The 15,637-nt window shown below is 44.6% G+C and overlaps 1 protein-coding gene across 5 annotated transcripts in view; it reads left to right on the top strand.

Moving 5' to 3' along the window:
* SPATS2L (spermatogenesis associated serine rich 2 like) overlaps nt 1-15,637 on the top strand; it is a 146,112-nt gene that overhangs the window by 20,680 nt on the left and 109,795 nt on the right. For 4 of the 5 annotated variants that reach the window (XM_036319015.1, XM_036319014.1, XM_036319013.1 and 1 more), the window contains exon 2: nt 4,211-4,259. The gene's annotated coding sequence lies outside the window, so the exon portion shown is untranslated. Of the gene's footprint in view, nt 1-3,336; nt 3,358-4,210; nt 4,260-15,637 lie in introns of those variants that run through there. The other variant, XM_036319016.1, reaches the window with a different exon arrangement.

Below are 15,637 nucleotides of genomic sequence, written 5' to 3' on the forward strand. Positions count from 1 at the left end.
CGTTATTATTTCCCTTTCATGTGCAACTCAGGCTGCTGAGCAACTTATGTGAAGGCACCAAGCTAGAAAGGATACAGGCTGGGATTTGAGCCCAAGCTTGTCTGATTCCAGCGCCTTTTCAATTTTTACATCAGGCGATTTTCCATAATAAATCATAAGATTGAAAAAGCAATTGTTTCAAATTGTTAAAGTAACACATGCTTATTATAGGAAGTTTGGGAAGCAGATAAAATTATAAAGAAGAAAAGGATCACCCATAATTTTTCACCCCAAAGATAATCACTATTAAAATTTTGATTATTTTCTTTCCAGGCATAAGCAAGCTATGATTTATATATCCAAGGAGTATTGTTCCTCAGATTTGTCATCTTTGAAGTTTATGCATGTGCTCCAATAATGTTGCCATTGCTTAAAACATTTTTGGAATTCCTTTCAGAGTAATTTAGGAACCAAATTCTCTATAGACTCCCATGCATAGGGTGCTTCGATAGAGACAGTATGTCCATTACCTGATTACCTATCAAAATAATACATTTTTATATCTTCTTATACCACTTTGTGCCTTTATACCACTTTGTGCCTTCTAAAGTTATATGCTGCCAATATTTAACCATCTGTAAAGAATATCATCATTGCCTCTTTAAGAACATAAACATCCTGTGCTGATTTTTATTGTGTTAGCAGATGGAATTTATTAAAATGCTACTTTCTCCCATGTCAAAGATTGATGGACATTTTGGGGTATGTTGAAAAGTCTTTATTAAAAATTAAATCTATACATGTTTAATATCTCATCTGACAACTCGTGTGTTATTTATGACATTGCCAAAACAATATTTGCCTTTTGTAGTTCATAATATCAAAAAATTTTGTTTTTCAAAAGTTTGAAAAGCATATTTTACAATCAATTTCTTGTTAATGGAACTATTATACTCACCAAATTAGTCTCCTCTAAGGAGTTTCTGTGGAAGCAAATATATCTAAGTGTGATGAATTGATCTTTAAATAAAGTTAGTAGCATCTTGTGTTGAAGTAAATGTTTCTCAAAGGGGCAGTATGTGTGTACTCACACATACATGAAGAGAGGTTGCTATCAAAATAGCCAATGGCATACTTCACTAAGGTCGAGAAAGTCAACTAGTCATCTGCCAGCTGAGTTCTCATCTCTGAGTTGTTGCATACAACACTTACTTTAGAAAACAAATCCAACCCTCTACCCAAGCATCTCACTGGTTGTCTGTTTCTGGCTTGTTTTCCACATTCTTTTTTAAAAAACATTTATTGTGGAGATTATTACAGATGTCCCTCTTTTTTCCCACCATAGCTCCCCTCCACCCGGTTTCTGCCTCGCCGCAGGCCCTCCCCACCCTATTGCCTGTGTCCATAGGTAATGCATACGTGCATATAAGATCTTTGTCTAGTCTCTTCCCACACCCCCTTCCCTCTGAGAATCATCAGTCTGTTCCATTTCCATGCCTCTGATTCTATTCCATTCACCAGTTTATTCTGTTCATCAGATTTTTTATTTGTTTGATTTTTAGATTCAGTTGATGATAAATATGTATTTGTTGCAACTTTGTTGTTCATATTTTTTTATCTTTATCTTTTTCTTCTTCCTCCTCTTCTTAAATAATACCCTTCAACATTTCATATAATACTGTTTTGGTGACTAGCTTTTTCTTATCTGTAAAGCTCTTTCTCTGACTTTAAAATTTTAATCATAGCTTTGCTGGGTAGAGTAATCTTGGTTGTAGGTCCTTGCTGTTCATCACTTTGAATATTTCTTGCCACTCCCTTCTGGCCTGCATAGTTTCCGTTGAGAAATCAGCTGACAGTCGAATGGGCATTCCCTTGTAGGTAACTAATTGCTTTTCTCTTGCTGCTTTTAAGATTCTCTCTTTGTCTTTTGCTCTTGGCATTTTAATGATGATGTGTCTTGGTGTGGTCCTCTTTGGGTTCCTCTTGTTTGGGACGCTCTGAACTTCCTGGACTTGTAAGTGGGACGCTCTGAACTTCCTGGACTTGTAAGTCTATTTCTTTCACCAGGTAGGGGAAGTTTTCTGTCATTATTTCTTCAAATAGGTGTTCAATATCTTGCTTTCTCTCTTCTTCTGGCACCCCCATAATTTGGATGTTGGTACACTTGGAGTTGTCCCAGAGGCTCCTTACACTATCTTAATATTTTTGGATCCTAATCTACTGTTGAATCCCTATATATTATTCTTTATTTCAGTCAGTGTATGCTTAATGTCTGACTGGTCCTTTTCCTTTTCCTTTTTTTTTTTTTTTTTTTTTTGGCATTCTCACTAAGATCCTTAAAAGTCTCACTAAGTCCTTGGAGGTTTCTAGAAGATTCTTGAGTAACCTTATAACTGTGGTTTTGAACTCTATATCCAGTAGTTTGCTTTCTTCCATTTCTTTCATTTGTGACATATTTCTTTGTCTCCACATTTTGGCTGCTTTCCTGGGTTTGTTTCTATGTATTGGGTAGAGCTGCTAAGTCTCCTTGAGTTGATAGAGTGGCCTTGTCTAGTAGGTGTTCTATAGGACACAGTGGCTCAGTCTCCCCAATCACCTGAGGTGGACATTCTAGGTGCACCCCTTTGTGGGCCGTGTGCACAGTTTTGTTGCAGTTGAGCCTTGATCCTGTTGGTGTCACTGGGAGGAATTGGCTATGAGGGCCAGCTGCGACTACAGTGGAAGAGCTGCTGTGGAGTAGACACCCCTATGGAGCAGGACTTGCTTCAGTGGGGCTTTGGTGCTCACTGAGTCTGCCCCTTGAGTGTGTCACTTATGGAGGTATAGAGTTGTAGTCTGGTATGGTCTGACACTGACCACTGGGTACACTGGCTCCTGGGTCTCCAGGGAGGTTGCAAAATCAGCCACTGCCTGCGGCCACCCAGCAGGAGCTACAGAGATCTGCAGATTCCTCCTTTTGCATTGGGTTTGGAAATGCCCAGATGAGGCCCAGCTGTGAAGCAAGGCAGGCTGGTGCTGATGCAGGTGCCGGGTCTTGGGCCTTTTATTGATCGGTTTGGGGCTCCCTGACCCAGCTGCAGCTTGTTTGACAGGCCCTTCGTATGCAAAAGCCACTGCTCACAGCTTGGATGGGGTTGTAAATTGGATGGGGCAGGTCTTAAGGAATCACCAGGGTGGAGCAAACAGAAATGGCTGCTAGTCAGCCCTGGGACTGGGGAGGTCCCAGTGTAGGAACAATGATTTCTGCGATCACCTCCGTCTGGAAGAAAGCCGCCCCTAAGTTCCTGCCGCATGCCAGACAATCCAGTTTCTCCTCATTTGTGTCTGTGTTCCCCACAGTCTCACCCTGGTGCTGGAGCTCAGACGAAGCGGGACCTTGTAAGTTCAGTTTGTGGTGCCGGCCTTTTAAGAGGAACAGCTGGGTCTCCAGCAGTCTCTTTGTCACTGAACCCCAGTTGCACTGGTGGTTTTTACAGCCTGTAGTTCTTACTGCTCATAGGGACTTCTTTTCCCAGCTCTGGGACCCTGGGCTGGGGGTCTGGTGTGGACTGGGACCCCTTGCTCCTCTGGGGGACCTCCGCAGAGACGATCTCCCTCCTGATCCAGTCTCTGGGGCGAGATGGTCACAAGTAGAATCCCTGGTCCACCACTTGCCCTGTATGGTTTGATGAGACAGGCGATTTGACTCTTTGATGTCTCATTTTCCCCATCTGCAGAATGCCAGGGTAATCGTGCCTACCTCAGAGTGCTGAAGAGTTAGCCTATTTGAAGCTCTAGAACAGTGGTTCTCAACCTTGGCTGCACATTAGAATCACCTGGGAGTCTTTTTAAAATCCTGATTTCTGGGCCTGGAATGATTTTAAAAAGACTCCCAGGTGATTCTAATGTGCAGCCAAGATTACCACTGCTCTAGAATAATGCTAGGCACGTTCTAAGCAAGCAACAGATGTTACCTATCGCTATCATTATCGTGTGCTCAATTCGTTGCATGACTTCTTTAATATCCAGTCTTCACAACAACTCTGCTAGGAATGTACTAGTACCTTCCACTGTACTATTGAGTAAACTGAGTCACAGAGAGGCTGCTCTGCCCACACAGCTATTGTCACGAGTAAGGGCAAATTCCAGGTCTGTCTGACTCCAGAACCTGCAGCTGGGTGTGGGTAGGATGGAAGTGGATGGTGTGGCTGCTAAATGTGAGATCTGACCTCCCAAATTTCCTTTTCCCTAGAGCACTCCAGAACCCAGGCTGCATCAGGAACACCTCTGTGGCTTCCCGGGTAAGTAGCAACAGTCCTTCCCTTCTCCATATCCTCCTCCCGTGCACATGGCCAGCTGTCCTTGCACCTCTGGCTGACTCCCAGCGGCCTCGTCACAGCCTGGTCAGCCTTTCAGGGTCTCAGCGCCAGAGTTCCTGCTTATAGGTGTGTAGACTGAAGTCACTTGTAGTGGAGTGGTTGGGGGAGGGGCAGTGGACCCAAGGCACCGTCTGCCTCATTTACATTCCTTTTCTCCACCTACATTTACATTTCTGTGGGTTTTCTAGGGTGGTGTTATGCATGTCAAATACTTCAAAGTCCCGAAAGAAAGTATTTTACAGATGTCCCTGTGCTGTAGAAAGGATTTATGGTTAAGCGTGGCGGGCTCTGGGGCTGGACTGCCTGGCTCTCCCTCCTCGGTGATCGCCAAGTTTGCTGTTGTTGACGTTGTCGAAGGTCTTGCTCCAGTGACTCTAGGAGTAGGACTTGGAGTCTTCAGGGCTCACTTGGCGTTGAGTGGGAATGGAAGGACGTAGGCATTTGAGCAAGATGACGGGGCTGGCTTTGCCTCCTGCTTCTGCTGCCTGGAAATCGTGCAGTCTTGTGTGTCACCTGCTTCGCTGAGCCCCTGTTTCCTCCTCTCTAAGACGGGGATAATCACACCCATCTTGTGGAGTGGTTGGGATGTTTCTAGCCCTGGTACATAAAGGGGCCTGTACGACATAGACTCTCAGTTAAAGGGTATTCACTGTTGTCAGTCACTAGTATTTGAAGGGGCTCGTCAGAAGTATTTGCTGGGCAGGAAGCGTGGTCTTTCTGGTTCATCATATTTTCCCTGAACTAAACTATTTGTACTCCCACCCCACCCCCAGGAGTTTTGCTTGTTTAATTTGCTTAGCAAGCCATATATTTATTGTGAAAAGATCATCTGTGGTTCAGACCCTGTCAAATGATTATAAATCCCAAATTGAGGTAGTCCAAATTAATGGGGCCTCATGGCACCTGGGTGTTTCCATGAATGTTTAATCTAAACTTGATTCTTTTTCCATAACCCTGAAATTTTACTGGTACGATGACTAACTTTGAAACCATTAATGTTGGTGGGAGCTGGATTTTTCCATGAATGGAATAGAATATTTTACTTCCTCATACCTGAATTGTGAATCACCATGAAAACACTTTATTGTTGTTCAAAGAGAATTATTACAGAAACTCCTGGTCAACTCTCTCTCTCTCTCTCTCTCTCTCTCTCTCTCTCTCTCTTCTCTCTTTCTCTCTCTCTCTCTCTCTCTCTCTCGCGCACACACACACACACACACACACACACACGCATACACACTGCTTCGTTTTTCTTTCTGTTAGGCAACTGAAGAGTTACTGTGTACATTCTGGCAGCCTTCTGCCCATCAGACACACAAGGGCACAATCAATTCTTGTTTTCTCAGAATGTACCAAATAATCAGAATCTCAGATTATTCTGCTGGAAGGCAACAAACAGCTTGATGGAAAGATGTACCAATTGAAACCAATTCTGATCATATTTCTGTCGGGAGAGGGAGAGGCCTCCAGCTGCCTGTCACTAATCGTATTAGAGGTGGGAGGCAGGAATGCTGTGGCCTGCAACAGATTGCTCTAATCTCGCGTCGGAACACGACTTCTACCGACTGCTTCTCCCAGAGCAGGGACAGGGGACGGCCATTCTGTAACTCCCCTGGCCAGTGGGTGGTGGCCTCCAACATGTGTCCTGTGAGCACACTTAAGGAATTTTCTAATTACAGTTCAAAGGCTTTTCTTTTATATTTTTATACTCGCTCCGCAGACATCCCTGACTGCAGTGATTTCTCCCTCGGCACAACTCTGGTGCCAGCACTTACAAAAGAGTGATGAGATGGCAGATGAAACTCACAATAACTGAGGAGGTGTCCGAATTCAATTAGGAGGAGGCCTCTCCCGTGTGGACGCCTAAACCATATAAATCCGTTTTAATCATGAGCTGTGGTGCTTATCTGGTCATGTTTATTTTGGGTACAAGTGCCAGAGCTGGATTTAGACCAGAACTCCACATCTTTGAGCCCTAATGACTAATTTGGGTATCTGTTGGATCCCTTAATTCATTTCTTAATTAGTTCTCTCAGAGTTAGAGCTGCTTGGTTACAATCATTTCCACAAAATGTTCATAAATGAAAACAAATGTACACAGATTCCCCCCACTAGGGCTCATACATTTTTGTTCTGGTCTTAAAAGAGCTATTCTTATTATTATCAAAATAATAACAACAATGACAATAGCAAAAATGAATGGGTTGCCAGGCAGTGCAGTGGAGTCTGAACTGAGACACCAAGAAGTTTGGTTCCGATTTCCAACGCAACTACTTACAGCCATGGGATGTTGGTCCAGTTACTTTCCCTATCTGTGCCTCAGTTTCCTTTTGAAAATGGGAAAAATAATCATACCTTCCTCATAGGGCTTTTCTGAGGATTAAATCAGCATTACAACATGAGCTAAAATCCAGAAAGCCATATAGGAAATGTTAGTTATTAAGTTTGCTATCAATGAGACAATGGGTGGCCACTGAAGGGTTTCACTGGTGCCACCATATTGTCGCCTAAGCATGTCCCATCTCTGTAGTCCGTTTGCAGATCACTCATGACTATAATGAAACATCAGGAACTCTGACGTTGGAATTATCTTTGTCATTTGTATTTGTACTCCTCTGTTTGGCTACAGGATTAACATGTTTGGCTTTTCATGTTTGATCACTCTGAGTGTTAACTGGAAACTTTTTTGCTGCAAAATGGCTTTAAATTTTGAATGGACATTTTATTCTCTCAGTAGACATGTATTGGCCCTCATTAAAAGGAAAAACTGTTCTTACGATATAAAAAATAAATATGTGGGGGAGGAGATTTGGGGCAGCTGGCTTCAATAAATTCATTGGAAACTCTCAAAGTATTTTTTAACATAGTTAATAGTTCAAATTTAATGAATGTGTCAGGCGTGGAAGTCTGGGGAAAGATAAATCTAGTAATTTAATGAGCTCGTGGCTACATAAGAGTTAGTTAATGTGAAAATTGACTGCTGAGAGTCAAACTAAGTTAGATGGGACCCGTCAGTTCCATTCACCCACACTCGTGTGTGTGTGTGTGTGTGTGTGTGTGTGTGTACATTTTAGAGAAACGTATACTCATGTGCATCCGTAATTGGGTGTGCAGTGGTCTTAGCAGCATTATTTGCATTCACCTCAAATTAGAAACATCCACAATACCTATCAGTGGTAGAATGGCTGAATAAATGGTGGTGTTATCATAGGATGGAATACTATACAGTGATGAAAAAAGAATACACTAAAGCTACCCATAACACAGATGTATCTTAGAGATATAATGTTGAAAGGAAGAAGATACAAAAGAATACATAACAAAATTTTTCTATTTCTATGAAGTGCGAAAACATTAAAAACTAAACTCTTGCTGAGGGGTGCATACATAAGTGGCTAAAACTATAAAGAAAAGCAAGACATGTATTACCAGAGGAATTAAGATAATGGTTACCTCTTAAGGGAGGGTGTGCTGGGAAAGAGAAGGGACCTAGAGGGCTTCTGAGGGTGCTGGCCCTGTTCCGTGTTTTGACTGGGCTGCTAGTTACATGGGCAATATATAGTCTATTACAGCCAACATGAATGTTTTGTGTGCTTTTCTGGTTGTGAGTTATTGTTTAAAATTTTTAACGTTTTTTTTAAAAAATGCACTGTCACTGTCTTTTCAGCCAGGGTTGGTTTGTTTTTGTCCTGCATAGTTTTAGGCCTAGAGATTCCTGTAGTTGTAATTGGCTCCAGAATTGAGCTACTGCCTGGCTGCTCAGCAGAGTGGCCTCCAAAGAGGCATGTGCGCCCCTAGGAGCTCCTGAGACTGACTTGGGGGGAAGGAAATGGATTAGAACTTGCGTGTCCGTTCACTTTATCATGAAGCATTGTGATAACTGGTGTTATCATGACAGTCAACAGTGACTCCTGACACTGGCATCATCCCAGGGTCCACATGCAGGTGGCCGGTTTCATCACCTGGAGGGAGGGAGGGGAGGCCTCCCCTTCACCACCACTTCCCCTCCGGTTCCTCTGCTTTGGTGTGGAATAGATCGTGCCTGGGTAACTGGATTTACAAATTCTCGATTTTAGTTTTAGCAAATCCTCACAAACTAGCAGTTGCTTAAAAAGATTCTGCAAAGAATGCCCATAAATTAAAGGTAACTTTAATATTGCAATCTGCAAGAAAATGGCAAAAAAATTTAGTGTGAACTCTTTGTCAGCCACATTATGAGGTAATGACAGTGACCATTAAATCAGATCAGGCAAGAAGCTGGCCACGAAACTCTAAATTATATGGATGACATATGGATTTACAGCCACTGTGGTTAATTAATCATGAACCTCATCCCCTGTGTATTTGCCTTGACATAATCATGATTAGCAAAACATTACATCAATTCCTTTATTCTGTTCCATTTTATGCATGCTTTTAAAGGTATAGGAACATGTATATGGATTATAAACAAAAAAACAAACATATTTGAGGACACATGCTCAAGACATGTAAGACGGAAACATTTCGGGGCACCACTGGCATGCAGTTCAAAGGCCACTCCTTGCTAATAGGTACAATGTGCCCAAGCTGGCGAACTCGCTCTTCACATCGAAAGGAGGCGCCTCTCAGTCCTGATTTCTCCTATTAGCAAATGTCAACATGATGGCAATAATTTACATGTTGCACTTTATTAAAACTTCTCCCAGCCACTGAGTTGGAGTTGGCGAGTAAGAGATAGCAAGTCCTAAATAGAGTATTGTCCCCTTTGGATTATTCACTATAAAGCTATAAAGATTGCGGAAATTCTTTGTTTTTCAAGCATGTACACATATGAAGTCACCACATTCTATATTGTTAATGAAAAAAAGAAATGTCTTAGGGCAGGTGTACCACGAAAGAAAGAGATATGGGAATAGCAATCATTTGTTGCGTAGCCTCTGTTTTCCAAGGTGCTGAGTTATAACATCATCTATGGTTCATACTTTTGTACCAACTCTCAATACATTAACAACCCAGCGCCTCACCCTGGTTACAAGGATGATTTATTATTCGTTAGATTTTAAGTGCTGACTCATGGAATGCTAAACTTATATTGGCAGCTGTTGTCCAAAGGTTTGCAGATGCCCCGACTAATGCTTCGAAAGACCAGTATTAGCAATAAATCACTGCATGCATAACTTTTCAATAAAGTAATGGAAAGGATTTTGTATTCTGGGTCCTCTAAGCCTTGGTATCTTGAGGTTACTGCACATAGACAATTCAAGTAAAGGGGTAAAATCTTTTCAGGCTTTAACCCTTGACCTTTGGGCCAGCCATAGTCAATAGCAAAAGCATCTTGGTAGCTTTGTTCTAACCCTGAGCTCTCTTGGCTCTGAAATCTGACACAATGCCAAGTACAGGCCTAATTGCATTCCTTGTTACTGAGAAAAGAGAATCTCAAAAGAATTTTCCTTTTATTTCAAGGGATACCTTGAGCATGAACATTTTCTGGAATAGCAAAATTGTTTACAAGCTTTTGCAAAGCTTTCTGAAAAGAGAGTGTGAAGAGGGCTCCCGCGGCCAATTAAGAGGCATGTGTTGCTTACCTAGAGCAGCAAAGTGTGAGGGAGATGAATCAAAGGAGTAGGAGAGATGTGGCTTTGTACTCTACGAGCTTGATTTCTGACTAATGAGCTGGTGTCCTCTTTTCTTCTTTCTTTATGGTCTGCCCAAACATTTAGCAAAATAGTACAGGATATCTTCTGCTAGCCCCATAACAGACCACTGACTGTCGGAATGGAAGTTCTGCTCAGCAGTAGTCCCACCCCCCCTGTTATGCCCATTGCCTGGTACAGAAGAGATGTCCAGTTAGGACCTGCTGAATGAAGGGATATATTCAGGCAGATCTTTCTGTGATCTCTACATTAGTGAATTATATAGTGCACCAGATATACTCTGGGCCAGACTAACTCTGATCAAAGAATCAGCATCAGACTCTAGGATCTTCTAATACAGGAGCCAATACTCTGGTTGGGGAGCCAGACAATGAAGAAACAAGTAACCAGGTGAGTAAACACAGTAAATATAGCTAAGTGATAAGGGCGCCAACAGACCTCAGCGGGCTGCATGCTGCGATGCGGACCACGGGATTGGAAAAACCACAGCCTAGAGCAGCGTGGGAACTCAACAGTATAGAAGGAATTGGTATTACCTCCCAGGGTGCTTCATTTACCCCGGAAGCTAGCGGACCCAGTGGAAATGTTCAGCGTATCGCAGCTTTTCCTCATATATGCAGGCTGGCAGAGTTCTGACCACACCGACCCTACCAGTCTCGACTTGATGGGAGTCTGCTTCTCACACATCAGTTGGCTGGTGCCTCGTGCCAAGGCCAAGGGTGAGCTTTCTGCTTCACTTCCCTTCTCCAGGCTGTAACTTCTCTCCCCAAGCCAGGCATCTGTCTCCCAAGTGCCTGCTGTCTGTCACAGAGGAGCCAGAGGACCCAAAGGGAGGAGCTCAGCACAAATCTACCGTCAAAGCGGAAAGGGGGAAAGAACCTCAGAGCCAGCGCTCCACTGACTGTGGGTCAGAGTGATGTCTTTGTGTCTCCAGGACAGAACGTTTAGTGAAGGTCTGACCCGAAGGGCAGCTCCCCGTCCAGGCCTGCAGAGCTGTGCCCACCGGAAGGCTGTTCCTTAGGGCTCACCAGTCCCCTTTTTCCTGAATGAAAAAATGCGAATGTGACCTCCTGACGCTCCACAACACGTGACATTATTGTATGTGGGGCAGAGAGTCCGTAGGACACGTACTTGCCTAATGACACAGCAGTTCATTTCAGCTCAGCAAGCTGGAAGCAATGTTAGCCTGTCCTTTCGTCCATGCTTTGTGGGAATGGCCACAGTCATTTTTGCTTCACTCTTCATCACCTTCTAGCATGCTTCCTGTTTATGCTGTGAAGAGCTGTTTTTAAAGACTCCTTAAGGGATAGCCTTTAATACACTCTTTTTAAAATAATTATTCATCTATAGCTCCCACTTAGAATGTCTGAGAGTTTAGGAATATAGAAACTTCTTAAAAGAGAGATGCTTAATGGTCTATGCAGAGTATTGTCAATCTTACACCTAGTTCAGTTCATGCAAATTATGTTTAATCAGCCATTCTGGAAAAGTAGTAGATATTTTAGAATAGATTCAGAGCCGAAAACCCACCATTTTGCATTTATGTATAGTATTTACAGATAAACTTCTAGGAGTTGTATTTATAGATGCAAAAAAAAAAACGTTTGCAGTAACAAAGTCACTTCTTAGGGACTCAGTAATATGAACAGCGTGTCTTGTTGGGGCCTGAAAAACGTTCATGCGGGACAGAAGATCCCTGTGATAAAAACTCTTTCTCACCTTCAGAGTGTGGCACAGGTGTAATCTGTTCGTTGTGTCCACACCCAGACCCGCAGCGCTGGGCTGACAGCAGTCTGTAACTTGAGTTTCCGTGGTGAGCACGTTCCTGTTCCAGGTGAGATTTCCTCTTTCCCATGTAACTCCTGTGTCCTACCCGAGCTCCCCATGTGGGTTCCTTCCCGACTTGAACCCTCCCGTCCACACTGTGCCAGTGGAAGCAGCTTCCGTGATGCTCTAGAGCAGTGGTTCTCAACCTTCTGGCCCTTTAAATACAGTTCCTCATGTTGTGACCCAGCCATAAAATTATTTTCGTTGCTACTTCATAACTGTAATGTTGCTCCTCTGATGAATCGTCATGTAAATATCTGATATGCAGGATGGTCTTAGGCGGCCCCTGTGAAAGGGTGGTTCTACCGCCAAAGGGGTCGCGACCCACAGGTTGAGAACCGCTGCTCTAGAAGGAGCTTTTGTTTCTAGAAGGAACCTCAGCCCGCATCACATCTGAGCTCCATGGATGCGCCAGGAGCCACAGCCAGGCCAGCTCCCAGTCCCCCGCGTGTCCTGCTTCACGTGTGTGGTCCTCTGTCGCACCTGCTGTCCCACGGCTCCTGTGGCGTGACGCCCTCTTTGCTGCCTTGGTATCTTCCGCAGGCTGGTCCTTTTTGTGTAGTTAGTCCAGCCACCTGTGGTTTTTCTGCTCATCTGGGTGGTCCCTCTGTTCCCCCCTAACCTCCCAACACCACATTCTCTGCGCATTAGCCTCCTTTTTTGCTCCCACAGCCACACACGAAAACTAGAAATTTTAACAAGCGCCCAGTTACTTCCTCTGCAGATTTCCCACTGCCCTCTCCCCTGGGTGACACTGATCTTCCCACAGCACTCCACGGGCCCCCATCTTCCTTCTCCTCTCCTCATAGGAGGCACACGTGGAGAGGGTGGGAGAGCTTGCGGGGGGAGGGGGTTGCTGGCCCAGAGAAGTGCTTCGCTGTCCACATGGAGGACCAGGCCAAGAGCAGCAGACTCCCCGCCCACTCCTGCGCCGCCCCCCGCCCTGCGCCCCTCCCCCCCGCCAGTCACCATGAGCTGCACAAATATTATTGCCATGTAGCTTGATCTTCCATTGTGCTCTGAAATAACTGAAAATACTTAAATCACGTGCAGTATTTTTCTGGAAGCAAAAAGAAATGGGATCCTTTTAGAAGCCACCCTTGAACTTTTGCCCTTTTCTGACTTTTTGAGTCATTATATCCAGTTCAAGGTTTCCTTTTGTGAGAAATAGCTAATTTCTCTGCTGATAAAATGAATCATAGGAGCGCTGTAATTGTTAGAGATAAGGATGCCTCCCCCCTCACCCCCCCCCCACCCCCCCGGCTTCCAAGCACTTACCTCTGGGAACTGAGTCTTGCAAACATTTCTGAAGTGTTTACTGTGGGCCAGGCTCTGGCCGACTAACTTCCTAATTCTTTAACTGATTTAATGTATTCACTAGTCCCCACAGCAGCCCTGGGAGGTGGGTAGTATCGTCCCTTGTTCTTGCTTTAGACACACTGAGGCAGAATGAAGTAACCGGCCCAAGGTCACCGAATGACCAGTGGTCAGGGCCTGGACTTGAACCTCGGTGCCCGCTTCCATGCCCACGTTCTCACCACCCGGCAAGCTGCCTGAATGACTCAGGTGCGCCATGGACCCTTGGGGAGCCTCTGCTTTCTCGTCTCCAAAGTGACACAATAACACTTACCTTCCTACGTTGTGGTGAGGATCCAATAAAATAATTATACGAAAGGACTCGGTAGACTGTGAAGCACAGAAACGTCAGGCGACCTGTCCACACGCTATTTCCTGTTAGCCAGGTGGGCCTCCTGCTGAGCGTGGCCCTTGCTCCTGCATACACTGCTGGTTCAGATGGAAAACTGTGAGCTCTTCTTGTTATTTCAGAAAACCTTGGGTTTCACAATGGAAATGGGCATGTGTGAGTATGTAGAACATGGGTGGGTCTCAGCATGGAACTTGTAATGTGCCAAGTACTTTAATGACATTCACCCCCATTAATGAAGCACTTAACACCCCTTCCCTTTTCCTCTAAATCACAAAAGATTGCTTTCTGCCAAGTGTCTGCTCACACATACTGGGGACTTGGCCTGAAGTGCCCTTCAGTGCGTCATATGGAGTCTGGGACCATGTCTTTTCAGCCTGCGACCCCGAAACAGAAATGATATCGAGCAAGATTTTGACCAATGGAATTGAGGTGGAGGAGAGTCCAAAGGTGAGGACTTAGAAAGGCCACGCACTAAAGAGCCATGCTTCCAAATGCAGATAGGAGACCGAGCCGGCCCTCTGCGGTGTGGTGGGCGATGCGGGCCGGAGGAGGCCTGGGAAGGAGGAGCAAGAGTTGACTAAGAAGGCCCAGTGGCCGGAGGGAAGGGGTTTCATTGCAACGGATCTAGTGAGAGGCATTTTCCCTCCCCCTCTGATGTGGGGCCTGCTTTCCCTGCTGCTGGGTCCTGGCACTTTGGGTCTCACATGCTCTCAAGTCAGAATGTGGGAGATCTGGGTTCTTACAGTCCCTCAGGGGAGGTGAATAGCCCAAAGGCTGGCTTTTGGGGATTCTTTGGAGCTTTTTTAATGCATCCTAGAAATTGGGTTCTTCCTGGCTTTTTATGGGGCTGGTATTGCATCCCCAGGGGCACTCTGCTGGGGGGTCTTCCAGGCAGGATTCGTGATCACAATGAGCTATTTTTCCCTCTTTTCTGGATGAGAACAATATCCTGCCATTCAGTGTCCAAATATAGCAGGCAGTTATGATAGAAGAATATCCTTATGTTAGGAAAGAAGTTGGCAGCCTCAATGATGTGAAAATGTCCAATTTAGAAAACACATTTAAAAAGAAAAGCTCCTTAAAGTCGTCCTTTTTTGGAGTCAGGTGGAATAAATAAAACGCTCACAAGGAAATGTGTGGTCTGACAACACAGTCCCCTTCCTGTCCTGGGTCTTGCAGGTACTTGTTGATTTTGCCTGAACTTCAGATGTTGTTTCTGTCATTTCACTAAAATGTCAAACTGCAAGCTGGTTCTGGCATCTGATCGGGAGCATAATTCGCACGATAGATTGTCCAGCTGTAATCAGGTGCATGTAATCAAAGCACTGGAAGAATGTTACCAGGGACTGACCATCTAGACTCCTTTTGAGCATATTGTTAAGACTGCGTAACACAGGGGAGGGCAAAAAGGCATGAGATCCCAGAGAAAGAGTCCAGATGGAACGTGTACGTGGGTTACGGTTGGCAGTGTATAATTAGGGAACTCCTAGAGAGCTGGGTTGTTGCCCCTGAGCAGGATGCAAGGGTGATTTCTTTCCCGGGTTCTTGTCCAAATGAATTCGAAGAAGGAAGCCATGGACAAAAGGTGGTAGATGGAAAGACTGGAAATTTATTGGAAGCAAGTACAGACTCCCACATAGTGAGGCAGTCCCCAGGGGGTAACCCCCCAAGCTTTTTTTTGCTGAGGTTTATAAAGGCTGCAGTTCTTTGTCTCTTCATACTGACTTCTCATTGGTAGAATTTCAGCTTCAAAGCTCAAACCCCAAGTGGTGCTCCCCTCTTCCTCTCCCCTTCAGTGGTAGAATTCTCTGTCTCCTGTGAAGATCTGTTTTCCTCGTTCTCCCATGTCTCTATCCTCTGTGAGTCTGTTTCCTCTTTCTCCCCATGCCCTGTGGCTTTTCCCCATCTTCTGTGAGTGGAGGTCTTCCTCTCCCCCTATCCTGTGGCACCCTTTTTTTTCCTCGGTGAATGTATGCCTTTTGGCAGCTCCAAGCCCTCATCTCTGCCTTCCTTACCCATGGACCCTCTTTATTCTAAAACTCCCTAAACCTGTCTATTTTATCCCTAAAACGCCTTTCACTGGTATAAAATCATTTAGTTGATTAAGGTGTCTATAGTTAACATTCATC

Source organism: Myotis myotis, unplaced genomic scaffold, assembly GCF_014108235.1.
Source record: "Myotis myotis isolate mMyoMyo1 unplaced genomic scaffold, mMyoMyo1.p scaffold_m19_p_8, whole genome shotgun sequence".
NCBI lineage: Eukaryota > Metazoa > Chordata > Mammalia > Chiroptera > Vespertilionidae > Myotis > Myotis myotis.